Below are 27,343 nucleotides of genomic sequence, written 5' to 3'. Positions count from 1 at the left end.
TAACAAAAACCAGAGGCAGAAATTCACATAGGAAACGATATACTTTTCTTATCATAAATTTTTATTATGGGGTATAAAAGACTACAAAGTACAATATGTTTGACCTCTTAATAATCTATGTCTCACCGACAACTAAAGTTTCTCATGAATTATCCTAAAAGATGGTCCCTAGATCACAGACATCTCTTGCCTGTCTTTTTCCAATAGTGTATCTGTTTCCTTCAGTGTGGGAAGAAATATAGAGGCAGCAGGCTGAAGGGAAGACAATCTTTTATTTTAGTTTTTCTGTCTATTCTCAGCTCTCTCCTTGAGACCTTTTGAAATAGGGTTTACAAAATGTACTGTATAAGCCATGTGTTGTCATTTTGTGTATTGCTATCTGTGTATTTAATTCTGGCTGCAAAAACCCTTTTCTTAACTAGTACAACCTTGCAAGTTGGTCACATTTTAGAACCATAAGAGTATTTCCAGGAACTCTACCCATTATTATATAATACTTTTATCTTCTGCTGCATTCTTCTATCAAAGACAAAAAAAAGCATCTCCAATCCACTCTCTGATTGCCTTGTACTTAGGAGAGCAACTGGCAGTTAAGACTTTAAAAAAATGATTAATCTTCAAGAGAAAGTATTTGCATAGGATATCATGATGAAGGTAATTGGTCAGCATTCAGTTAAAATTGGAAGCAAGAAAATGGTAGAAATATATATCTTTCAGACAATTGTCTTTTTTTCTCTTATGAAAACAAAAATATTAGAAACCTCCAAACTACCTCATGGCTATAGAACTAAAATTTCTGGTTGTTCACAAACACACATACACACGTCCTCCCCACCCCCTCACACACACACACACAAAGTTGAGTGCCTAGATCAATAGCACTTACTATTCTTATTTCTCTCTCTCTCTCTCTCTCTCTCTCTTTCTCTCTCTCTCTCTCTCTCTCTCTTTTTTTTTTTTTTTTTTTTTTTTAGAATAAATTTGCCATCTGTGAAGTGAGCTCATTGGAGTTGATGTTCTTTGTTAGGGGCAAAGCTGTTTCATGGCTTCTCTTAGTTCTGAGCCAACAGCTCTGCTGCAGGTCAGAAATAACAGCATCTGTGGAGGCACCATCAAGCTCCCTTCTAACATTTCCTGGAATACAGAGCTCAAAGGTTGCTTGCAAGGAAGGAGACAATGTTTCAGGGACCAAGGAGCTCCATGAAAGACAGGGACTGAAGCCCTAAATCCCTGCTGCTGTGGTTCAGAGATCTACTGGTAGGCTGTGTAGGTGCTGAGTGGGGTTATATTGCAAAAAGGGACTCCAGCCTCTAGGGCAGTGCCTTGTAGATCTGAACATGTGAGGAGACTCACTATTCAAATGGATTGTGGGAAGGTGGGTTTCCCAGGCTGGATGACACTCCGTACTCTCTGCTCATGTTTTCCTGACAGTGGACAGGGTGAGCACCGAGTTGCTCTGATCTACAGACTAAGTGTGGGGACCCCTAAAGCCCTTTCCAGGGTCCTGAAAACCTGGATGGCATGAGCTAGGTCCAAGCAGAGGTCCATGAGATGGGGTCAGTAGAAAGGTTGGGGAGAATATGCCTTGCAGGCAAACCTTCCCACTCTGGACACATTCTCCCAAAATATTTTGAGGAAGCTGTCCCTTTAGGCTAAGTAAATCATCAGAGCTTCACTCATTCTGGAAAAGGATATGGCTCCTAGCTAGAGAGGCCTTTCCATTCATCTGAACATGACCTTGCCTTTATCCTGTGGAGTGGCACAGGAGCATCCAGTTTCAGTCTGTTTGCCTGAATGGCAGGCAAGATTCTCAGGCCTCCTTACACTGCACGTCGACCTGTCCTGGTGTTTTTTTTTGTTTGTTTTTTTTTTTTTTTTTTTGAGTTCATAATGGGAATCATGTTTTGTATAACACCCCTTCAAATGTTCCTTCTTGCTTTTATATAAACTGGTTTAAGCCCCATATGTCTCCCATTTTCCACTTTGCATTTTCTGTCAGATGTCCTTTTTGATGTGCTCTGAGGCTTTTATGCAAGGCACACAGGTGACCAAGGTAATTCACATGCCCGTGAAGCCAATGTGAGCTTTCTGAACCCTGATAAATGCTCAAGTTTCTCATGAGTGAGGATTTCAACTGAGTACTTTTAATTGAGCCTTTTGCTCAATCACATACTTATATTTACTTAACAAATTAGTCTTAGGAATCTAACATAAATTCAATATATTTATCACCCCCTAATAGGAAATGAAAATCCAGCAATTCCACATTGCTCAATCCTGGCACACCCACACTTTGACTTTGACATGTTTCTCACAAACACATGGTTTCATGAAGGAATGAGTGTAATACAGAACAGGTCACTGGTGTGGGGAGTGGTCTGTTCTCCCTGCTTGTGAACACGTGTCTCCTGCTCCAAGGTCAGACCACTTCAGATGAAGGACACATTTCAGTGCAGACACATTCATCTTTTAAAGGGCTATCTTTAAAAGATGGTTGTTTGGCTTTAAATAAAATGGAATCCTTTCTAGAGTTAAGATAGAGATGACTTTATCATTCTCTTATGAGGATCAGTCAATGCCATCAACTCACTGGGCTTCTCTTGGGATAAAAGAGAAAAAGATTATGCAGTTTGTGGTATTTAATGCTCTCCTGCCTCTGTGAGCAGTTAGTCTTGGAACTCTTTGTATTTTATTATAGAACATGATTACTGTGTGTCTAGGGGTCATGGTTCAGGAGGTAATTGTCAATTAGATAGTAGTATGGTGAAGGTCAGAAGGGGCAGGTCCTGAGTAGAAGGGGGTCTAATGGTAAAAAAGGGGACAAATGTAATATTAACAACAATAAATATAAATGTAATTAACCTTTTATCACATGTTAAAATGGCAAAAATGAAGTTTTGAGTCTTCCTTAGTGAAAGTTAAATTATTTTAGAGTATTAATTCTATTAAACCACTGGTAATTATTTCTGAAAGACATATAAAAACATTTTCTGTTTGCTTTTGTTTTGCTTTATTTTTGATCACAAAGAGTTTAATACACCTTGATTGAGCATCAAGACTTCTAGAGACAATCAACAAACACAAGGAAATGAAGCTGAGACTTAAAATTATTTGCTAAAATGAGAACCAAAGCTCAATTCTCTAGATCCCATTCTTTCTTGATCTCTTTGGGAAAATTATTCTTCTCCTAAGCATTATTTTTCATGTTTTCAATTGATCAATATTTTCTAGTGCTATTGATGATTACATATATATAAAATATACACCATCCTTGATAATTAGGATTTTGCAAAACAGATGCATGCACAACATCCTCTTTGCTGGCATATTAGGGATGGGCATGTGGTTTGAATTCCAGTGTTCACTGTACCCTGTGATATTGGACAAGTAATTATATTGCTTAGTTTCTCTGTCTTGTTGATCCTTAAATTTGTGTTAATAAGGGTGTGTCAGAAGTTCATTGTAAATCTTTAAGTGAAAAAAAAATGCGTGTAAAATATCAGGATAGAAAATATCAGACTCTTCTTTTCCTTTTCAAAAATATTTCTTAATTACAGTACATAGTTAATATTATTATATATTATTTTCAGATGTACAGCATAGTGGTTCCTACTTTCCTCTTTGCTGACCTTGAACATCACATACTTATCTAGATTTCTGATATTTTGTGGGGAAATGTCAGACCATCTTCTCTCTAATATCTTGAGAAAAGATCACATAAATTTAAAAGCAAATCAAGACTTGATTCCCCTTTCCCTCTTCATGTTAACACTTGCCTTTCTAGAACTCTCTATAGTCTTATATAGCTAAGACTTTTTCCCTATTCCTCTATGCAAAATTATATCTATAATCTCCTTACTTTAGAGCTGAATCACGATCCAGAAACAACTGACTTCTTAGTTTACCTTAAAGATAAGTGATGGCCATGGTAACCTATCATGTGTCATTACATTAGATGGAACACAAGACAACACAGTTATGGTTATAGTATTTTACAACCTTTGTGCAAAGCTTGCAGGCCACAACACAAGGGACTGTGTCCAAGACATTGCCCCAGGGTAAGTGAGCAAAAATACAAAATGCCTGTGAGGAGTCTGCCATTTTAACATTTGAATAGATCTATGATTACAGAAATATAGAAAGAAAAATTTCTATATTTTTAAAAAGATCATTTGACAATAAATAAATCAGCAAATATCCAGTAAATTTAAATAAGTGTAAAGATATCTCAGGAAGCCAGTACCTTTTTAAAAAATATATTTTATTTATTTATTTATTTATTTATTTATTTATTTATTTATTTTCAGAGAGGAAGGGAGAGAGATAGAGAGCTAGAAACATCCATGAGAGAGAAACATCGACCAGCTTCTCTTGCACACCCCCTACTGGAGATGTGCCCACAATCAATGAACATGCCCTTGACCAGAATCGAACCTAGGACCTTTCAGTCTGCAGATGGACACTCTATCCATTGAGTCAAACCGGTTTCGGCAAGCCAGTACCTTTTACAATGGCAAAAAGAGGGAACATCACCACATTCATCCCCACTCCATTTTGCTGGTTTGATCCTCAGTTCTTCCCACCAGCTCAATGAAACACTGATCAGAGGCCCAGGCTTTGATTTTTCTTAAATTAAAGAGACAGAAAGGTCCCCTGTAGGAATCCCACCTGGAGAAATTGACTTAGGAATGAGTGCCAGCAAAGTGATGTCAACAGAAGTCTAATTATTCCTTAATCTCACAAAATATGCAACATGATGTGGCCATTTGCTTTTCAGGCAACAGAGCTATAAGCAATAAAGATCTTAAGGGTGTCATTTTTCTGGGTAACACACAAAGATAAGCTGACAACTTATCTATGGAGTTAAGATGTCCTTGAGCTCTACACATTGAGTGGGTGGCATTTTCTTCCTTATTCTAGACATGCACTTTTTATTAGAAAGACAGATACACCACAGGCAGACAGAAAAACCTAAAGCACCACATCTTGCTATAAATCAAGATTTTTATCTTTAAATTTAGTGGCCAACCTGTGACAAACTGAACATTGATAGATCTCACATCTGTGTAAACATGGGGCAGGATCAAGATGGTTCATCATAAATTCTTATTTAACAGCTGGTGCATTTTAAAGAATATATCTTTGTGAAGTACCTTATTTCTGCTGCCTTCTGCTCAGGTTTTAAGTGTTTTTCTATATAAAAAAGACTTATTTGGCTCCAGCTTGAGGAGTCAGTAAAATATGAAGTAAGTGAGGCTACAAGTCTTCCGGGTCACTTCCAATGAACACAGTTTTTTTTTTATTGTTTTTTTTTTATGATTATGCTTTAATTGATCACATGATAAATGTATTTTAAAACTTCTGCTCTTAAAACTTCCTCTACCCAAAATATGTTTCTGCTTTCATATGGCATTAGCATTTCTTTCATATTGCATTGGCATGCAGATGCCAGGTGTATCAGGGCTGCTCCAGGCAGGCGGTGAGCAGCAGCTCAGCTTGTCCACTCATCCTGCACACAGGGCATAAGGAGCACCAGAGAATAAATAAAGCTCTTATCAATGGTTGTGAGTTTTACAATGTCTTTTTGTTGCTTTAATTTATTCTTCCTGAAGTGCCAGTTTTTTGTTCGGATCAAAACAGAATCACAACTTTCCTATTTTCAATGGACTCAGAAAATACAAATCTTTTCTAACATCAACTGCTAAAGAGACATGCTGGTGTTTTGAAGAAATTTGCATAGGAGCTTAGCATGTTCTTGTGCTAAATCTTTACTTCAAAGGCTCTGGATTCATCTCCTAAATGAGGATCTGTTTGAGGTAACTGGTGCTTGGCACATGGCCAGACATCTAAAGGCTGGTCCATGGTTAATGTTGAATCTGTGGTAGAACACATTATCACATTTGGTGGGTTTTGTTGATGAAAATGGTAGGAAACTTATTTTACGTCTTTAATTAGCACATTGAGAAAATTAAGGGCTCAGGGGTTTTACTATCTCAGCTCAGGTCCCCTCTTCACTTATGGAATCAAATCTGAGATCCACTTCTGACACCAGTTCAGGATGACACTCCTGCTCTGCATGTCACAGGCGTGTTTGGTATGAGATCATCTAAATTATCCATTAAAATGTTGGGGGGAATACAACCAAGAGGCCTTTGACTGGCAAGCACTCAACCCATGGCCATCAGGGAGGGGAGCAAATGTGGGGTCAAAGACCAGAGAGGTATTTGACAACTAATGAAAAGGAAACTACATGGGGTCCAAGAATTTTGTTCAGCAAGAAAGACATTTCCCGCCAGTTTTGGATCTGGAAGCATTTTACTGTTTTACCTCTCTTCCAACATCTAGGGGAGGGGGTGTTAATACCTCACTTAGAAGAAAAATCTTAGCAAAATCCAGAAGTACAAAAAAGCAATTTAGTATATAGAAAGGAAGCCATTTCTGGACTAAAGCAATGGACAAACCCCATTCAAGGTTTTGTGGAAGAGGGAAGACAGGGATTTCCTGTCTTCATTGGGAATTGTTGGGCAGCTGGTCTACAAACAGCTGCTGGAGAAAGATCACATGTAACTAGCCAGAGAGGCTTTTGAAGAACATTTTATTCTTAAAAAGTAAACATTAGATAATTTGGAATCCTGAGAGACTGATGAACCTCAATAACTAGACGATCACCTTTAGCATGAGGAAGAACACTGGTGAGGACGAAGGATGGCATGTGAAAAAAGATGATGCTCAGCTAACATAGAACAAAGTAATGAAAGAAGAGAATTCAGATGGAAATAAGGCAGAGACACTTTTTTGTTTCACCTGAATAATGCTTGACTAAGGTTTTTTTTCCCAGTTTCTTATAGTTTATTTTACCGCTTCACTGAGCCACATAGTTCCTGCATGTTAGCATATGTATTGTTTAAAGCAAATGCTATTCTTCTGGGGTTGGTTAATGTCAACTCCTTAATAAGTTGTATTCTCATTCATTCTGTAAATTACTCTACCCAATCTACGTTTTATTATTAGCATACATTTCTGTGTTTAAAAACCTCCTTGAGTTTCCCACTCAGACACCTGTATGGAGTAGGCAACAACAGGTGTGGTTTGGTGCTAGACTAGGTAGAACAGATGCCCTCCCACTAATGCTCTAAAAAAAGTAGGATCTGTAGCATCCTGCAATGCATCCTTCTCAAGGATGATGGAAGTTCATTAATAAGTTTGTTCCAAACTCAGTTATTTTACCATCTCTGTTATTTATATATTCTCTTTCTGCACTTTCTCACATTAAAAAATAAACAACTCACTAAGTAGGTTGGTGGTGCTCATTTTTGAGAACTAAGATATAAACTCTGTTTAAAATATGAGTACATAACTAACATTGGAAGTAAAATACAGGATACCAAAAGTATGTATACCCCAGGTGGATGAAACGTTGATTTGGATATATACCAGATATGCACCATCAAATGTGCAAATAACTTATATGTTAGACTTCTTTAAAGAAAAGAAGTGAAGCCAGTGGCCAGTGAGGAATGTAAGGATTTTGTGTAGGGAAATCTGGGTTATCACTGGGCCATGTCAGGGAAAGCATGTAGAAAAGATATTATCAGACATTAACCCATCTTATTAGTGGTCCAGTTGCCATTTGTCTTCATTTTGATGATATACATGCATCTCAGACTCAGGGCGACTGAGATAAACACATGATCCTAACTCTTTTTCCTCCTTCATAGGCCCTTAAATCACCACCGAGACTCCTGATCCAGCTGCCAGTGTGCTGGATCTTCTCTCCACCAGTTCCCTTCAATGTTTAAGTTCAGGTATCTCCCATCCTTTCGTGTCTTTCATGGTACCTAGTTCTCTGGTATCCCTGACTCCAGCCTTGTACCTCTGTCCTCCAAGCAATGCATCAATGGTGATATTTCTTAATTGCATTCATATTCCTATTCTACTAATAATATCCCCTGGAACTCCCTGACCTTCAAAGTAAATGTCAAGTATCTAGGTTGGTATATTGTACTCTTCGTGATCTAAGCTGAATATACCTTTTCTACCTCAATTCTGACTTCTCTATTACTGGACCCCTTTCCAGAGGACTCTTATTTCCTTCCAATGCATGAAGCTGGTCATATCCTTGTCATCTCAAAGGTTTAGTTATGATCTTGTCTGGTTGATATTATATCCTATGAATTCAATGCACTCATATTCATCTTAGTGTCTAACAGCTTATCATGAGATGACTTTACTTATTCTGATCTCTCTCTGCCTGCCCCTACTCCCAGACAACTTCTTTGAGGACAGGGCTGTATGTTACTGATGAATTGATTGCTGGGTCTTTCAGAGAGAGACATTTGCTGAGTAGCAAATGCAAGAATGCTGGTAGCTGTAAGATGAGAATAAGAAATGTGAGGATGAGAATTAGGAGAAATGTAAGCACAGGTTATTATACTGTACATGAATGCATCTCAGTGGAAAACTCTTCATCAATAAAGGAGTGAGTCTGAAAAAGAAGATCAAGGGTCCTTGAGCAAGACAGACACGAATGGTTCCACATCCAAAAATGGGAAAACAAAAGCAACAAACTACTGTACCATAAACACCTCCCATAAAGTACATCTCAATTAAATGCAATTTGGGGTTTATCTGAATATGTGACTGAACCAAGTAGACCTCAAGGTTCTACCTGGTGTGAATCTACTGATACTTAAGTATGTGAACAGTTATTTTCCTCCTGATACATCATGTACATATATAAATAGTCACATTCGCACATTCACAAATAAGCACACTGGCACTCTCTCATACATATATCACACACATTCACATACAACATTCTCAAAAAATTAAATAATATAATTATTAAAAACAAATGCTAAAGCATTAGGCATATTTGATTCTAAAGAAATACCTTCCCAGCCCTTTACACTCCTCAAATTGGATCTGGTTACTAGATGGTATGATTATTTAGTGGCTAAAGGTGTCTGCGTATGTGCTCTGCTTTTTATGTGATCTCCTCTAATCTCATAGTAACCTTGTGTCTTGGTTATATCATCTGCTTTTCAAATTATAAGTTACAATTTGGGGTAATATGCGATACCCTATACGACAGATGTTACTACTGCAAATGTCAACGACCTCTTAAATATATATTCTAAAGGAGCTAGATGTTAGAGTCTCTGAACTATGTGGCACTACTGTGATATAACAAACAGTTGTATTCGCTTGCATAGAAAGCCAGGTAGAATCATGTAAGCACAATGGCCTCCCTTTGTGATGGGTATCAGGCCTTTCCTAACTCCCAGTACTCAGCTTTATGCACCAGAACATGAGCAATGATTAATGAGTTGGCAAGAACTCTAGAAGGTTAGAGGAACTATCCATATTTAGTTTAATGATGAGATGGTTGACAGCTGACCTGAGAAAGACATTCAGGAATGGGAGTGAGCATTCACCAAGGATGGTGACCAGCTGCTCTCTGTCTTCAGCGGGCAAAAGGAGACATGAGAGGAAATGAGCTTAAACTGTATCATAAGGTAATAATTTGAGTTATAAAGAACTTCCTGAGGCTGGAATGGGTTACCATGGAAAGGCATGGAATATCCTTTCCTCAAGGTCTTTAAAAATAAGTTCTGTCCAACACTGTTAAAGTTTGGGTATTCCTCTCAACTCAGAGTTGGGGACCTATTCCAGAAGTTTACCCCATCTATGGATATCTATCTGAATTCTAAACAGTGTGCTCTTCTTCACACTCTCTCATGTGCTTCCTCTGTTTTTCACTTTTTATTTAAAAGACTAAAATATATTCTTTTGGTGTATACCTCTGTGAAGGTTGACACATGCAAACAGTCACCACAGCTAAGGGAGAACAGTTCTGTACTGACTTCACACTCTTTTTCTCTGACATTATTATTTTCCCTTTTCTCTAGACACATGTGTTAATATTTAAAATCTGTAAGAGCTCAGCACCAAATTGCCCTCTTCAACCCTATGCATTCAGTAGGTGATATAATGGGTTAAATACTTATATGGAAAGAGAGGAGGGGGGTGAGAGAGCCATTGAGAGAGAGGCTTTCATACTCTCACTTTCTTTAGACTTGGAGTAGTAAGGAGTTGATTTTAAAATGATGTAGGTGAGTGTGCTTACCTTGTGCTCAATAAACTGACCTCAGTGTCTGAGAAGAAATGGAGATGGAAAATAAAAAAATATATATATATAAAATTTGGAGAGCCATCCTCCAAATGGAATGAATTTTAAGTAGAATTCTTGAGACAGTAAGGCAAAGATATGCATGCATGGACAGTTAGTGTGTGCACTGGGAGATCATAGGTGTTTCATTGCTCACCTCTATCCAGGGAGTTAGAGAGAACCCTTGCCTTACAGGAAAGATGAAAACTGACTTTTTGAGATGAATGGAATCAAGTGTATGAGAAGGTGAGGCTTTGGTTTCTGCCATCAGGAGTTCTTTGAATTCCAAACCTGGAGGTTCAAATGAGATGTAGGGTGGAAAGAGTATATACAGCACGGCTCTGAAAAATGGCAGAAACACCCCCTTTGATAAAAGATTGTGGTTCAGAGAGATTGGAATGAGAGTGTAAATTAGCCTGGAGTTGTTGCTTCTGGCCTTCCCATACTAAATCTAGGAGGACTTCACCAGATACCCTATGAGAACAAACACATAAAAACAAAAAACAATACAGAAACCTGAGCAGACCCTAAGGAAAGCAGATTCTTAGGCCTTGGTTGTAGGGTGCAGCCATAGAGAACATGGGCCTCCTCTGATGTCCATCACAAGCATGTTGCCAGAGAGATGGCTCTGAGGAGGCTGGGAAACCAAAGGCAAAAAAGCCTCAGTTCTCAGTAAATCTTGGCCTTGTTTGCAGGCTTATCTGATGCTGACAGTTTCCAAGTCTCCTGAGAACCATAATAAGGCCAAGGGTGCTGGAAATGGACAAGTATATTTGCCCATGGTGGGAGACATTGGTTGTCAGAGCAAATACCACTGGGACAGAGGCTACCCAAAACCCAGAAAAAGGAGAGTCATACAATAGCAGAGGACAGAGATACATGGTACCAATGAGCTGAGAACCCTTCCCCAGGCTGAGGTGTATTATGTACCCAAGAAGTGTGCCCTCCCACTGCAAGGTGTAAGAGGCAGAGAAAGAAGGCTGTGGTTATGTGGGCAGTGATATGTACTGGGGATTAGCATAGTCCTGATCTGTAAGATTGCATACCCAAAGGAGTTCACGCCCACTAGTCAAGGCTAATTTAGGTAAGGTTTATTTCATACCTAATGAATATATGTGATTCATTTCTGAAAGCTGGTCCTTGCCTTGATTTTTATAATAGAATCCTATTGCTTAGATCACAGCCACTGTAATTTAAATTATTTTTCTTTCTCTCTTCTTTTTTTGATTTTTTTTTTTTAGAAAGGTAAGTGCTGAGTTTATTAGAAGAACATCTGTGATATCTCTACTTCTCTTCACTGTCTGGATAATTTCTTCCTCATTCTATTATTCTCATATTATATCGGCCAAACTTTCCTTTACCTCATATCCAATCATGGCCTATTTTGCCAAATTCAGAGAAAAAAATTCCACACCTACACATACATATATGAAACACACATCTATGCAAAGTGAACGTTTTATTATTATTAAATAAACTTAGATTTTAGGAAATAAATGAGCTGAGCTTAAGTCTTTCTTTGAAAAACTCTCTTTTCTCTGAGTGTTGTGGTGCAGAATCACAAGTTATCCTTCACACTATCAAGACCTCTGCTCCTTCACAACCATCTTTGCAGAGGTTAGGGGCAGTGTGTGACTGGCACTCTTCCACTCCCATGAATACCCCCAGCAGGCCTGTGGGAGGGTCCTGGCAGTGTGCTGTCCTCATGGTCCTCAGTCCTTAGCCGCCTGCCTGGCCTTAACTCCACAGTCACACTGGGATTTCCCTAGTTAGACTCGTTGGTTTACTTTGGCTCTGGCTCATCGTTCTTGAATTATGCTTCCTTGCATTGCTCAGGGTGAATTTCTGAGCAGAAGATGCTTAAAAAAAAAAAAAAAAATCCTCCCCCAACCAATGGAATTCTGTCTCTTTGCAGCTGCTGGGAAAAAGACTCTGGTTTCAGAAAGTGGGTTGTGGAGGTGGGAGTTCCCAGATCAGGTTTTAGATTCCTCCAGGGCTTGGTTGTGGAGTGAAAAGGATCCTCCTGCTTGGGGCGAGGCCCTGTTTCCTAAGACACCCGACTGGCCCAGATGAATAGGGAATATGAGAAGGGAGAGAGAAGGGGGATTAGTCTGTATGGAGTAAATGTTGATCTTTCCTCACCTGCTTTTAACAAGTCTTCGCCTCGCTGAAATATGTTTTTATTAAATTTTAATCAAAAGCACAAAAACAGATTGTTTATCATAGGAAAGACTGACCTTATTGTAAGAGTTCCTTGCCCAGCCAGTCTTAGGGATGTTAGCAGTCTGACACCAGATACCTGGGCTTCATTCAGCAGTATAGAACTACAGGAGGACCCAGGGGCATGGACACAATGGATGGATGAGGACTGATTAATTTTGTTATTATTTGAACCATGTATTCTCTTCCACACAAGGTTTATTAAGGAAGCCTGATTGCTGATTGTTGTTGCAACATTCAACAAGGGAGCATTTAGATGACTGAATTTGTAAAGTTTTCATTCATATATATAGTTGGTCTTTTCTGAATGGTCTTATCTAGTCAGCCTGAATTTCTTGAGATGGATAAAATTAAATAATGTGCCTGATGTGCTTCTGGCTTCTGATGACTTGTGCTATGAATTCTTGGTCTATTTTTAGGGAAAGCCAAGGATAACATACAATGTGTATTGATAAAGTTTACATTCTAATTAAATATTTAAAGAAACATACTAAGTTTGTGTGTTGGGACTATTATTCCAGTTTAACAGTTTCTTCTCCAAGTTCACACTTTCTACTCAAATAATTTAGTGATTCAAGTAAATGAACATCCTAGCTTAAGAATGGTTACAAAATAAATAAGATAAGACTTATTATCATCTTCTGAGAGACAATGCTATCTTATAATATTTTATGTAGTGTTTTTATATTTTATATATCATATAATACATTGTAATAAAATAATTACCAAATATTTTTATTTAATTTACCTTACAGAGGGGAAAAGAAAAATCAACTATAATCAGATGTTTTTGGCCTTGACCACTTCCCTCTACCTAAAGACTTCTAAAGTCAGCTTTCTGCTGGGTCCTAACTGGGCTTAATAATTGTGCTTCCTTTCTTGAAGTGTAGGACAAATACAATAAAAAGGAAAGTTTTCATGGGCAAGGAGCAAGGAAAAGTGAGAAAGAAAACAATAAACACTTTTAAATGTAGTTAATACTTGCCACCCCGAGGCTGATTTCACAGCTGGTTTGGAGCAGAATGATTCTGGAAGAGAATGTTGGCCTTCCAGCCTCTTTCATACTACCTTCCATTAAGTTTCTGGAGAAGATTTCCTTCTGATTTTTAATTATTTTATGCCTGTTATGAGGTGAGAGATTACCAATATTTATTAGATTCTTCTTTACAATTCAAGGTATGTGTTTTTGTATTAAGAACAAAATAATGCAATGTTTTCTTCAAATTCAGATGTGTCTAAAAAGATGAGAGGAACAGGAGAGGAGAGCTTTCCCTGAATATTTTCTGTGAGAACAAGATCAAGCCTTTGCAGGTTACATGGCCCACTAAGTTGACACTCTTTATCTTCAATGATGTATTTTAAAACTGTGGTCCTAAAACTGGGGTGTTTAGCCATAGCATCAGCTTATCCTGGAATATATCAGAAATTAATTCAGTCCCACCAAGACCTGTTGAATCCAAAAATGGTGACAGGTGAGGTCAGCAAGCTCTCTGGACAACTCAGATGAATTCACATTCAAAAATGAGAGCCAGTGTTACAGAGAAGTAAGTGGTATGGGCTGAAGTGTGAATCACAAATTCATAGAATCTGATCCTAATCTCAATACCTCAGAACGTGTCTATAATAGGGCCTTTAAAAGAGGTGTTCAAGTTACAATGAGGCTGTTGGGCTGGACTGAATCCAATATGAATTCATATAAGAAGAGAATATTAGGACACAGATGCACACACACCATCACACCCTCATATATATACTCATACATACACACATATACACTGTTTATACACTAACACATACCCATACACTCCTACCACACACACACACACACACACACACACACACACAAACACACACAAACACATATACATATATGCATGCATGAGCACACACACATTGCCCAGGGAGTTATGGAGCTCAATCAGGACTCTTTCGACCCAGATCCTCGGCCTCATGCACTGTATGGCTCATTTCTCACTCCTAAATCTTTTGATAGGAGTGCAAGCATAGAAAGCAACCCTTCAGTTGATACATGAAGCTTTTGCAGAAGATGATTTCAAAAGTTCCCTAGACTCCAATGTGAGTCTTGGCCATGGAAACCTCCTCAGGAGCTGCTAAACTTGAGATATGATCACTGTGCTGAGTCCTGGATCACTGATGGGTATTCTAATAAGAATCCAAGGGCATGAACAAATACAAATAAACAAACTACAAAACCACACCAACTGTATTGGGATTATCTTTGTTCACTTGCAGACGCAGGCAAGTGTACCTTGGAAATGACCAAGTTGAGCGTTTGGTAGTAGTTGTTAAATTTTTTGCTAAAGACTTCCTGTTGATTACATTTTTTTTTAACATACATTGCCTGTAAACCTGACAATATTGCAAAACAAAAGTTGATAGCTACATTGTACTGATAAATTCTGTTTCAGGGAAATTAAGAAACTTTCCTGAGACCATGCAGATAGAAAGGGTTAATTCTGGACTCCAACCTGTATCTGTCTGATTCTCCTGTCAACCTGTACTTCAGTGCAATTACTCCAGTGCAATCCTATGCTTTCTCTGACCTCAGACATATTACTCAACATGTCTAACAGAGCTTCTGAAGGTCGCCCACAGAATCATACAACTTGGCAAATTCTGATTCAGAATATTTCAAGAACTCATTCACTATTTAGCAAATAGAGATATATAAAGACCTAGAGTTTTAGCTTCTAAAGAGTTTATTTTTGGAAGACGAAGGGCTAGATATAATGCTGCTAACTTAAGATGTTTCTTATTCAACAAATTCTAGCTAGAGAATTAGTTAAATCCCATAATATTTTCTTAGGAACCCTCTAATCTGTTAAAAAAAAATTATAATGCTCTTATTTACAGTATTAATATTTTTTTTATTTGTGCAAAGAACTTTATTGCTAAACTTAACCAAAAGTAATTTGGATAGTATGACTTGAGATCCATTGTTCACATGTTTGTAACTTTAATAGCCTCAAATAGTTGGTAAATTGTGCCAAAGGAAAATGCTTTTAAGATGAATGGCAGAAGGATAAAGTCAGACCATTTATATTCATGTTATCTTTTTCCTCCCAGACTCACTTCAAGATGTGTGAATTGGGCAAATGCCAAGATATTTTTAAATTCAGAGGTCTTTAAATAAAAGTAACCCATATTAGGGTTGGGTTTGGAGTGGAATTTTGAATATAATCCTATGCCTGATTTTATGCTCTTTTAGAATGCTCACTTTATTTTCCTGATTCATGGTCATCAGCCTGTATTTCTAATACATTATTTTGCTTCATTTTTAAAGGCTGGCAAAGTAAAACAAATAAAACAAACAATTAAACGAGACACACCAAATGTATGTGGGGTTATCTTTGCTCACTGAAAATCACCTCCAGAAGTGGCCGCTTTCTATTGTACAATCACCTCAATTCAGGTCTGGGAAGCCCAGAATATCCAGGTGTAAGCAGATCTTCCTGCCTCAGCTTGGGTCCATCAGCACCTTTTCAGGTGCTCAGTGTGGCTGGCTGGACATGCTGATAATAGCTACTTACTGCAGGACATGCAGCTCAGAAGAAAGGGGTTTCAAGTTTGGACTAAGGCAAATCACTCATTCTTCCCTGGCAGTGATGAGAATCCTATAGGGAACTGAAAAGAGGAGAAGCATGTCCTAGGGGGCCATATCACTAGCCCACAGTTGACAAATGAAAAACTGTAATAACCCGAAGAAGAAAATACCTAAGTATTCTGAAAATGCCTAAAACTAGTTTGTTCTCTGTTTTTATTTTGATAGAATAAAAATGAAGTAACTATATCCTAAAGGAGAAGAAATAGATATAAATGTCTTATTTTAGTCAAATTAAAAGACATAGTCATTGACTCTTGGGGTGGAGACTCTATGGTCTTTAGTCGGTGCTCCTTTATACCACCTCACAATGCCAGAAAGTCTCATTATTATAAGCTGGCAAAATCACCTCCCTGTAATAAAAACAGTTGTAATTCTAGATTAGAAAGACACGGAGTCATATTTCATTCTTATGGGAATTATTGTAATCTAATTCCTTTGAGATTTGAGCTTCTTTTTATGCAGCCACCAAAAGGCATTTCTTCACAGGTAGCATGGTACTCACAGGCAGCTATAACTTTACCTCTATGGACTGCCACTGTCCTTGAGCTTGTTACAGCAAGTGCTGCCCCCTGGCACTTTCCAGAGGAGAAGCCGGGTGGGGATGAGTAAGGACTCACAGTCATAGAGAAGTGGCTGCCACTAAAATGAGGTACACAGGGAAGCACAGATGTAATGGACCATCCAGAAAGTCCTTTGACCACTGAGTCTCATTTCAGAACAGGGAGTGATCTGGTGACCCACTCAATTCCACCTGTCACTGTAAAATTGACTTATGTGGGAAAAGGGGGAGTTAGATATGGAATTTTACTTTAAAATCAACCAGGGTCATAATGTGAGCATTGTGTCAAGGGATATGTATATATTAAAATCTTCAAAGAATATTGTCTTCCCTGGTAACTTATCCTAAAGAGTCATAACTCAATGTCAGAGAGTCATTCCCCATATCTAACCTGAATTCTTCATGCTGTCATCTAAGCCCATTTTCTTTCGTTCTGCCTTTAGTTAAAAAGTGAGAACACTAGCTGGCCTTCATCTCATGGTGAAGTTTTCATATGTTTTAAATATAGGTGCTGAATCACTCCAGTTGTTTCTTCTTTATGTCAAATAATGTTAACCTCTTTCATTCATCCTCACCCACTGCATTTTTGTCTTCTGAAATGACATGTGGTGGGCCAGAGAGATGTGCCGGGTGTTCCACATGTCAAGGTGACAAACCCCTGGGGGTTTCCAATCAGCAATCACCATATATTTCTTCCTCATCCACACAGTTCAAGCCATTGAGTCACAATAAAATTTTAAAAAATGAAAAAAAATCATACCGTAACCCAAGTTCCTAACAGTTTCTGGGAAGAGGGTATGTCTCCAATGGGGGGCTGAGCTATCTTCCTGAGAGAACACTGGCACAGTGCCACAGAGAGGGCCTCCACTCTAGCATCTCCTCTTCTGTACCCTCCCAGTCAATGGAGCAGCTTCTTCCTGGAGCTTTGCCTGAAACTATAGTGAGAAAAAGAGAAGGTGAGGGATCTGGCAGGCTCTCATAGCACTGGCAAGGCAGGCATGCATCACCTCCACCTCCATGCTGTTAGCAAATAACTCACAGAGCTAGGAGATGGGATAGAACACCCCTCACAGAAGGGATTCCCTAGTAGTAACAGGAATGAAGTTCACCATTGGCCATAGACATTGGAACATGGAGGGTGGGGATAGCATAAATCCATGAGAGTAAATGGAGGAAGGCAGTTTGATTTTTAACAAATATTCTATCTAATGAAGAGGGAATATGCTAATGGATTCTCAGACTGTCTCAAAGATGGTGGTGCCCATAGCCAATAAGGAGGGGGTATACTAATTGAATGTCATGCCCGCCCTCAAAGATGGCAGTGGCCACAGCTACAAGATGGCGGTGCCTAGTCCCCTCAGCCCCTCCTGGGCAGCAGGTGTATGGCAAGGATGAGCCCAGCTACTTTGTGTGCCTGCCTCTGGAGTCCCCCAGTCCCCTCAGCTCTCTAGTCACCCAGGGCTGGCCCAAGGCACAGGCAAGCCTCAAATAGCTACTGCCCAGCTGCCCATGATTGCCCAAGGCTCAGGTAACCAGGGCCAGCAGAAGCTTGTACTGCAGGCAGTGGTAGCAGCAGAGGTATAATAGGGCATTGGCTTCCCCTGATCACTGGGTCTCCTCCCACCCTGAGGGCTCCTGGACTGTGAGAGGGGACTGGCCTGGCTGAGAGACACCGCATCCAACGAATGAATTTTCATGCATTGGGCATCTAGTACATTTATAATGTTAAAATTATTTTTTATATCTTTTTAAATTCCACTGTTATTTTGTACCTAATTGTTATTTTTATTTATCTTTATTCCTGGATTTGTGCATTTAGTAAGTAAACATAATCTGTGCTTCAAGACAACAAAAACAACAGTCAAGTTCTAGAAATGTGTGTTTAGAATGGGGTGAGGGGGCTTTGAAAACCAAGATTAAAGAAAGAGAGAAGCTAAGCCAGAGGGGTGGCACCATGACAGCAGCAAGACTAGGGCTGCAGTGTGGTCGCTTCCAGCTCTACCTGTTACACTCAACAGGATGCTCCCGGGACAGACCTAGACCACCAGGGCATTAAGGATTAAGCTTCGTATCAGCCTGGATAGAAAACACTGTTACTGTAGTGATCATATGTGGGAAATTCCATGTTGGAGAGGACAAATTGAAATCCAAAATGAGTCAATCTATAGATCAGACAATAACTCAATGAAACATGAGTTGGGGAATCATATCAATGCTCTTGACGGTGTTTGCCATCTCTGGACACCGCACCTCTACAGTGGCAAAACAGTGGGATCTGTGTACGTTTCTAGTCTTATCAACAAGTCAGAAAAGTTAATAAGCCCAAGGGCAAGGTTATTTAGAGTTGTTCTAAGCATTTTTGCAGATAAATACCTTCCATGGAGTGCACACCCTTTTCAGAAACTGGGAGGCATGGACTGAACCAGACATAACCCTGCATTTGTCATCAGCAGACAGCAGTGGGATCCCCACTCATTACAAGCTCAAGACATTGGAGCAACTCCAAGACACACTAACTAGGTAAGATTCCAGAATTAAGAGCTGGCAACTCCCAACACTCGCAGATTATCCTTGTCTGATCTGAACTTATCTGTGCCCTTAAAGCTTTAAAGAGAAAATGATTTTAAAATAGTCTACTTGGCACTGCTCCTATAAAACTTACTTTATTTTAAGTACTCATTAAAATATGTATAAAAATATACAAAACCTATCACTATAAAAATGATTATTTACAATCTATTTGTTCTAGGTTGAGTCTATGCCCCCCCCCAAAAAAAAAAAAATTAGGCAAAGCTCTATGTGCAAATGACTTTTTAAAAAGTGTCTCCAGGAGAAACTGAAATCTAGAATATTATCTATGCTAAATACCTAAACCTGGTCCTTTACCTTTCAAATAATATTACATCTATCTTGATATATCAATAATTTGGATATATAAAGCAAAATATAGACATGAAAACAATTATTGGTACATATCAATGAGTGTTAGTGAGTATGATGATGGTGGCTGCATGTTCCTCAAAGCAGAGGATGTCAGACACCCAAATGGGGCTTCTCAACTGCAGAGCAACCTATTCCCAGCCCTGTCTTGTCCCTGTAGGTAGTATTGAGAAAGGGTCACCTGTGAGAGTCTTTTCAATGACAGTAGGATCCCATGGTGTGGTGGTAAGAGTTTGAGTTCTGGGGCTTTGCATCACCCATATGAACTGAGACATGTATCTGGCAAATTAGATAATGAAAGGAGACTCATTCTGTTTGTTAAAATGGGGCAATGATAAGGGTTGCATTAGTGTTTAAGACTGCAGTAACAAAGCTGAATTATAGGTAAACATGTGCCCAATTTAGATTCTGGGGGGGAGGGGGGGGAGTTGTCTTTCTTTAATGTATCCATGAAACATCTATAAAAAAAAAAAAAAAAAAAAAAAAAAACCACCAAAAAACAAACACACATACACAAAATCCACCCATAGATGTGGTCTTAAAACCTCAATGAATTCCAAGGTGCAGGACTCCACAGTACTCAATGCTGGGAAACCAGGACTCCTTTTAAACAAATGTGCAGCTAACAGGAGTATTAAAAACGATGTTTCCAAACATCTCCTATGTCAATAGTAAATGTTTCAAGGTCTTAAAGCACATGCCTGGTGAATAACCAGGGAGAATGTCCAGAGAAATGAAGAGATTCTTTATAGAAAGAAAGGATGGGCAGGTGAGGTGTGGGTGGGTGGGGTAAAGCTACATGTCCTGGGAGGTGTGCCCTGGAGTGTGAACCTTCCTGCCACATCTGGAGACTAAGTCATGTGTGAACAAGGGGAAATTGTCCAACATTCCTGGCCACAGTGCTATTGCAAAAGAAAGAGATGCAGTTGGATTTATTTGAGATTCTTTCCAGGCTCGAATCTCTCCAGCCTTGCTTCAGAACCTGCCTGGGTCAAGGAGGTCAAACCTGCAGGAGAGACGCCTTCTATCTTTTTATAGCATTGTGCTTACCATGAAATAGGGAGCACCTACGAGCTACTGAACTATCCCATTGCCTTAGGTGCTGTCCATCTTCAAGGAAAAGATTTGACTCCAGAAAGAGAAAAATATGATCAGATGTAAGCGCCTGTCTGGCCATAATAGAACTAATGAATGCTGAGCAGTGTAGGCACTGGGGGAGAGAAAGGTTCCAGAAGGAGTTTGCTTTTGCACTTGAATGAAGGGGCTTTTGCTGGCTGGGTAAGTTAGTGCATCTCAAGCACCTATGAACTTGGAATGTAGATTGCATTACAGAATGAAAATAAAGAAAATGATACCTGTTTCGGATAAATTAAGCATTTCTATCAAAATGTCGACTAAAGTTTAAAACACCGTGAAGTAGGTTCCCTGTTGACATATTCAGAGAAAAAACAATATCTATTTCCCCTATTTTATTAAATTTTTAACTTATTAAATTGCGGATATGGATCATTTTACAGCTTATCAAAGGTCCTGTGAAATAGTAAATGAAACTATGTGTGTTATTCTGTCAGTGAATGAGGTTGAAATGACCAAAGCAAGTGAAAAGATAATTTCTTGTGCCTAAGATTCAGTGTCCCCACCAAACTGTTACAGTGTTTGTTGCTTTTAGTAACGTGTCCTGTTTGCTTGAAAACTCCTCCAGAAACTTCACAGGGAAGTATCTTTTCTGATACAAAGAAGAAAAACAGCCCTGGGTTTCTTTCTGTCTCCCTAGAATTAAGTTTGGAGGGATGGGGAGAAGGCGATAAAAGGAAGGGAGGAAAATGACAAAGAGAGAGAGAGAGAGAGAGAGAGAGAGAGAGAGAGAGAGAGAGAGAGAGAGAGAGAGAGAGAGAGAGAGAGAGAGAGAGATAAGCTGGCACTTCCTACTTGAAACAGAGCGGTGACCCAGTTTGTATTTACAATGTGCTAAGTATTAACACATGAGAAATCTATTAAAGCAAAGTATTTATTAGAAGAAATATAAATAAAACAGCAACAAATTGTGCACTCAAAATTAACTACAAGCAATCTAGCTTCGCTGAGCTGTACAAAAAAAAAAAAAAAAAGAAGAACTAACATGAAAGAAACACAATCATTGTGTTAAACAAATGTCCATAGTATAAAGGGAGGCTAAAAGTTCACCGAGAGGGAAGAAATATCTCTCTGATGTTGATGAAAAAACGCGTGGATGGTCTTGCCCGGAGCTGTGATATGATCTGCACAATGTGTTCACCATATACTTTCCACATGAGGGGAGAACGCTGCATATTTTCAGAGTTAGCTTTAGAGGAAATAAAGCAGAAACGAGGAACTGGAAGTCGGTGTCAGCCTGACATTTAGGGTGACAAAGCCGACCATGACCTTAGCCAGAATAGCTCGGGAGTAGTTTTGATTGTCCAGCGAATTGCTTTTTGTTTGGTATTCCTTCTACATGTTATCTTCAATTAAGAAGCAAACGTGAGTGATTTGACTTGGAGGGGAGGTATATTATTGAGATAAAAAGAATTTAAATATTTCAATCATTAAAGAGTTTTGTTTTTTCTGTAAAATGAACGTTGTAAGGGTGTTTTAAACTACACTTGTATACTGCATTTTTAAAACCATCCTATCTGTATTCATCACCTTGGGGCTGTCATAACAGTGCCACAACCTGGGAAGCCTGAACCACAGAAATTCATTTTAGTCTACCCAGATTTTTACATTACTGCCACTAAAATTTTAATTTTAAGACAGAGTGAATTGCAACAGAAATGAAGGTCATTTTACCATTTGTAACAATTAGTACTGCAGCTGAAATATTGCTGCAAAAAGTAATTACACCTCTAAAACAAATTATACTTATGCAGTCAAATCCAGGAATGCTTTAAGAACCAGTTCTTAGCCTGCAGATCCACCAAAAAGGTTGGGAAAGTTTACAGTCCCTTGAGAAAGGACAGAAGCCTGTGTGGGTGAGTGCACCAGGGCAAGGCATGTGTTACTCACAGGCATATACATTCACACACGTGCAGGGTGGGCCCACTTATACTTCCACCCACACATGTTCCTACACACCCACACATGCTGACACACTGATACACTCACCCACAATGAAACATGTACACATACAGACACACATAGTCAGTACACACTCACACACAGTGATGCACTCATGCACATTGACACACACATGCACACTTGCATGCACACAGACACATAGGCACACTGAGAAACACACTATTGCTCACAATATCATATGCATATGACACCCACACACTCACATGTGTGCTAATACAAGATTACAGTCCCTCACACACTCACATATATAAGACAGTGACACAGAGTGAAATGTTACACACACATGCTAGCATGCAGGCACATACCAATTCACTCACATGCACAACACAACCTGTCACACTGACACACAGAGTGAAGCACCCATGCTAGTCACGTGGGGAGAGGCAGGAGGTGGTCTGCAGGGGGTGATTTTAAGGTTGGGTCTGAAAGCAGTCTCATGACTTGACTTGATTATCTTACAAATGTGGCTAGCACAGGTGTTTCCCTGGGTGGCTGCTACTGGATGTGGCAACAGAACAGGCCTGAGACTGAGCCTCTGGGTTGCCCAAAGGCACCTGGTCCCTGAGAATGTGGACCACACAGAGATCACAGATTTTTCACTTATTGCCATCCCGTCCACTGAGCATCCTTCACTTCCCATCGGCCCTGCAGGATCATAGATCTGTGTATGTCAGGCTTTCTCCCAGCTACTCTGGTGTCATCCCAGTCATAACTCCAGAACATCAGAAAATTGGAATAGAGGACACTAAACACAAAGAGAAAAGGTGTACCATTCACCATTAAAAAATATTTTAAAATGTGGCTAAGATCACATAAATAGGAAGAACTGTCTAAGGCCAAGTGTCGAAGACATATAAATAGATAATAATCCTTCAAAAAGATGTGCAACCTCATAAGGGACCCAAAACATGCAACTTAAAATAGCAACAAGATAAATGCTATTATCCTTCATATTGAGAAAAATCAAAATAGTCATCATACCTAGAGGATATGATCACCATTGTACAGACATGGTTGAAAACCTGATAGAAATGTGCAGAATTTGGCAGTAACATTAAAATTTAATATAGCATGCCCTTTGGCCCAGAGGTCCCTCTCCCTGGAATATTTCATATATAAATCCCCACTCATGAACAGAGATGTAATTACAAGAATGGCCATAGTTGCATAATTTATAATAACAAAAAACAGTAAAAAGTAACTTGATCAAAAGAGGAATTAAATAAGTTAGCATCCATTTTCACTCTAGATCCTGGCTGTATGACAATCAGAAGAAAGCAACATGTATACTGGCTAGGAAATGTAACAAATAATACAATTACATCTTTAAAAAATCAAATTGAAGGAGAATAGTATGGTATGTATGAATGTTTATACTTGATCTATCATTTGCACGGGTGCTGGCTTAGAGTACAGCATGTACTCATTTTTGGTGACAGGAATTATGCCTTCTTGCCTTTAAAAGAAACACAACAACAACACAAGAGGCCTGTCTGTTTGAGGACTCTGCCCTTTAGCAATTCTGAAAATGCCTTCCTGACATTTTCCCTGTAACTATCAATGCTTAAAAATAAGTGCGTATAAAAACCTTTTGGGACAAGAACACACATTCCAACTTATTACAACATCGTTGTTATTTTTACCTACGGCCCCTGCTACCACATTCCAAGAACAGATTTTATTAACCCTTTGGGTCTCCAAATGATCCGCATGTTATACTTCGTGTTTTGTGATGGTAATTATCGACAGTAATGAACGCCGCAATTATGCATGAAATTCAATTTTTGGAACCTTGTGCCTCGTGTTAATTATTAATCCTCTCCTAGAATGCCTTTGAGACCCTCTCCATGTTTTATTTAAATCTCCTCATAGACACATCTTCTGTGTGATAACTCTCCAATGTGTCTTGGTGGGGAACGGTACTTTTAACCAAAGGCTTTCTATACAACTACAAACACAACACTCGTTCAAATAGATTCTTCCCTAAAAAGAAAAGGCACTTACATGGAATTTTGAGCATCTTGACATATTTTCATGCCATTCTCAGGAATAAACATTGAGCTTCTCTATAACAATCACAAATGTAAAACAAGTCAAAACAACTCTATGTTAATTAAGTAGATTTTCAGACTTACAGACATTTAATTATTGGCTCAGTCCAAAATGAACCAAACTCTGTTATCTTTTCTCTTTTATTTCCATTATTCTAAATTAACTTGGGTTTTATGTATTTATGTCTGGATTTAGCAAATCTAAATGCCTTCACTCTTTTTTTCTCCCTCCTATTATCAAGACCATGGAAGGGTCTCTCAGCTTCTCTGTGCAGCCATGCCCTTCACCTTCACTGTCCAGAGGGGAGCTCATCGTGTTGTTGAGTGAATACCAGTAAATGTAGGGTCCTCATCAAGAGAAACACAACTCTACCAAAAGGAAAATGGATTTCTGGGATCGGCCTTTTAACTGTAGGGATTATCCTTCATTCCTGACTTCTTTCCAATTATAATATATTTTTAATGATTCTTCTTTCCAGGTGAGCTGATGAAAGATGCTATATCTCTGGGGAATGTGTCTCATCTTGGAGGGAAGCTTGGGGATATGGGAAGCCAGGCCAACATTGGGTTTGAAACACAACTTGATCACTTTGCAGCTGTGTGAAATCTAACTGCAATTTAATCTCAGTTTAATTTAATTTTTTTTTCTTTTCATATTTAGACGTGTTGCAATGCCTTCAATGCAGACTGTGATAAATGGAATAATGTTGAAAATATATCTGATGGACCTAGGCACATAGTAGGTGCTCAAATATTAATACCATTGTGGGGTTCCATTTCAGAGAGAGTTTATACTTATCTTAAAATCAAGCTTGGAAAGATCATTCTTCTCATTCTGCTGCTTGCTGTCCTGGAGAATTGATCTGTGTGCCATGGAGAGCAGAGTAGCGGGGGCGAGTTTGCAGACAGAAAGATAAAAGTAGTTTGAAGTGTGTCCTGTTGGATGTTGGCTGGGGCAACACAGGATGTTCTCCAAGCCTCTTTTCTCATCTGAAAGGGAGGGAACAGTTCTTTCTTGGGTTTCTGTCAAGATCAACAGTCAAAGCAGCAATGGAACCAGCACATAATATCTGCCAGGCTCCTCGCAGGTTGTCTTAGGTCCACTCTCTTCAGTGTAAAACTGCATCCTGCTGCACTATTTTATTTGTGAAAGACAGAAAATTGAGTCCTGGATGTATGGTAACCTTGGCCTTCAGATCTAGACAGGAGACAGTAGGAGGTCCTGGAGAAGAATTCTGCTAGAACACCACATAGCCATGATGTCCTGTGTTCTTGGACAGGGTTCGGGGAGAGAGGTAGACGAAGCCGGGAACATGCCAGGCTTGCAGTACTGCCTTTTTGTACTACATGGTAAAGCAGGGCTGTCTCTGGTTCTTGAATTTTACACCCTTTATCTTCACCCTTAAAAAAAAGAAAAAAAAAAAGAAAGACAAACTGAGTCTCTCCTCCAAATTCAAATTTCTAGAAGGATGGACATCACCAGCACAAGTTGGGTCAATATCCACCCCTAGAAGAAACCACTGGGAGCAGAGAATTCTCCAGATGACTACCCAAAGTGGCATACCTTAAGAGGATCCAGCCTCATAAAGGTGTCATTTCCATTTCTGACCTCACTGGATACCATCATGCTGTGTAACACTGGAAGGTGAAGTCAGCTAAGCTCAGCCATCTTTCTTTGTAAACATCTACAAGAGGGTGTTTAACTCTGGCACTCACAAAGACTATAAAAACAGTCTTTAAAACAATTGAATTTACACTAAGGATTAAAAAAAACTATAACTGTTTACTGATCAGATAAAGTGTGATTAAATATAGCAAATTAGTGTTGGTGGTAACTTTCTATTGGTTTTCCCTCAGCCTGGTGTAGTAAGGATGCCTTTGAATGAAGCTGCAAACCCTCCTCCCATTTGATGGGATGCATTCCTTTGGCCCTTCTTCTGCAGGTTTTTGTTGCAGTGATAGAATATTCTGGGTTTCCTACAACAGTTCCAAATAGAAAATAAATTAAAAAGTGTTTATATCGACTGATGTTTTAATATCCTTTCTCAGATTACAGTTTTTCTCTGTAAATAGTTGTTAAATTTATCTTTACTGGAATAAGATTTCTCTCTATATTGTCTGCGCTTTTCCTCTTTCTATAAAGAGTTCCTTGCCTGGCTAGTGTAGCTTAGTAGTTGAGTGTCAACCTATAAGCCAGGATGTCATGGCATATGCCAGGACTTGGGGCTTGATCTGCCAAAAGGGGTCATGCATGAAGCAGCCAATCAATGATTCTCTCTCATCATTGATTCTATCTCTCTACCCTCTCCCTTACTCTCTGAAATCAATTTAAAAAAAATCAAGAGTGTTTCCTTCATCAGCAACTAGCAACAGCAGTTGTGTAGTAAGTAATGGCAATTACGGTTAAGTGTAAAAAGTGTAACTTCCTGTTTCTATTAATATATATTTAGAGTCTTCATTGTTACTGACTTCCAGAGATAAAGTGCATCAGAAAAAGAGAGGCAACATGACCCATGGGGCCTTGCAAATTATAGAGAAACCACTTCTAGTAGAGCCAACTGCCAAGCAAATTTATTTGAGATTATGGTCATTGAAAGATCTCAGTTTTACTAAGTTTGAAATTGCCTGACTTTTGAACTAGGTCTATTGAATAACAATGTTAATTTATGTTACTATTAACT

The sequence above is a fragment of the Pipistrellus hanaki genome (assembly GCF_964339955.1).
Source record: "Pipistrellus hanaki genome assembly, chromosome: 4".
NCBI classification, from domain to species: Eukaryota; Metazoa; Chordata; class Mammalia; order Chiroptera; family Vespertilionidae; genus Pipistrellus; species Pipistrellus hanaki.
The sequence above is the reverse complement of the archived record's forward strand: the minus strand, read 5'-3'. Positions refer to the sequence as shown.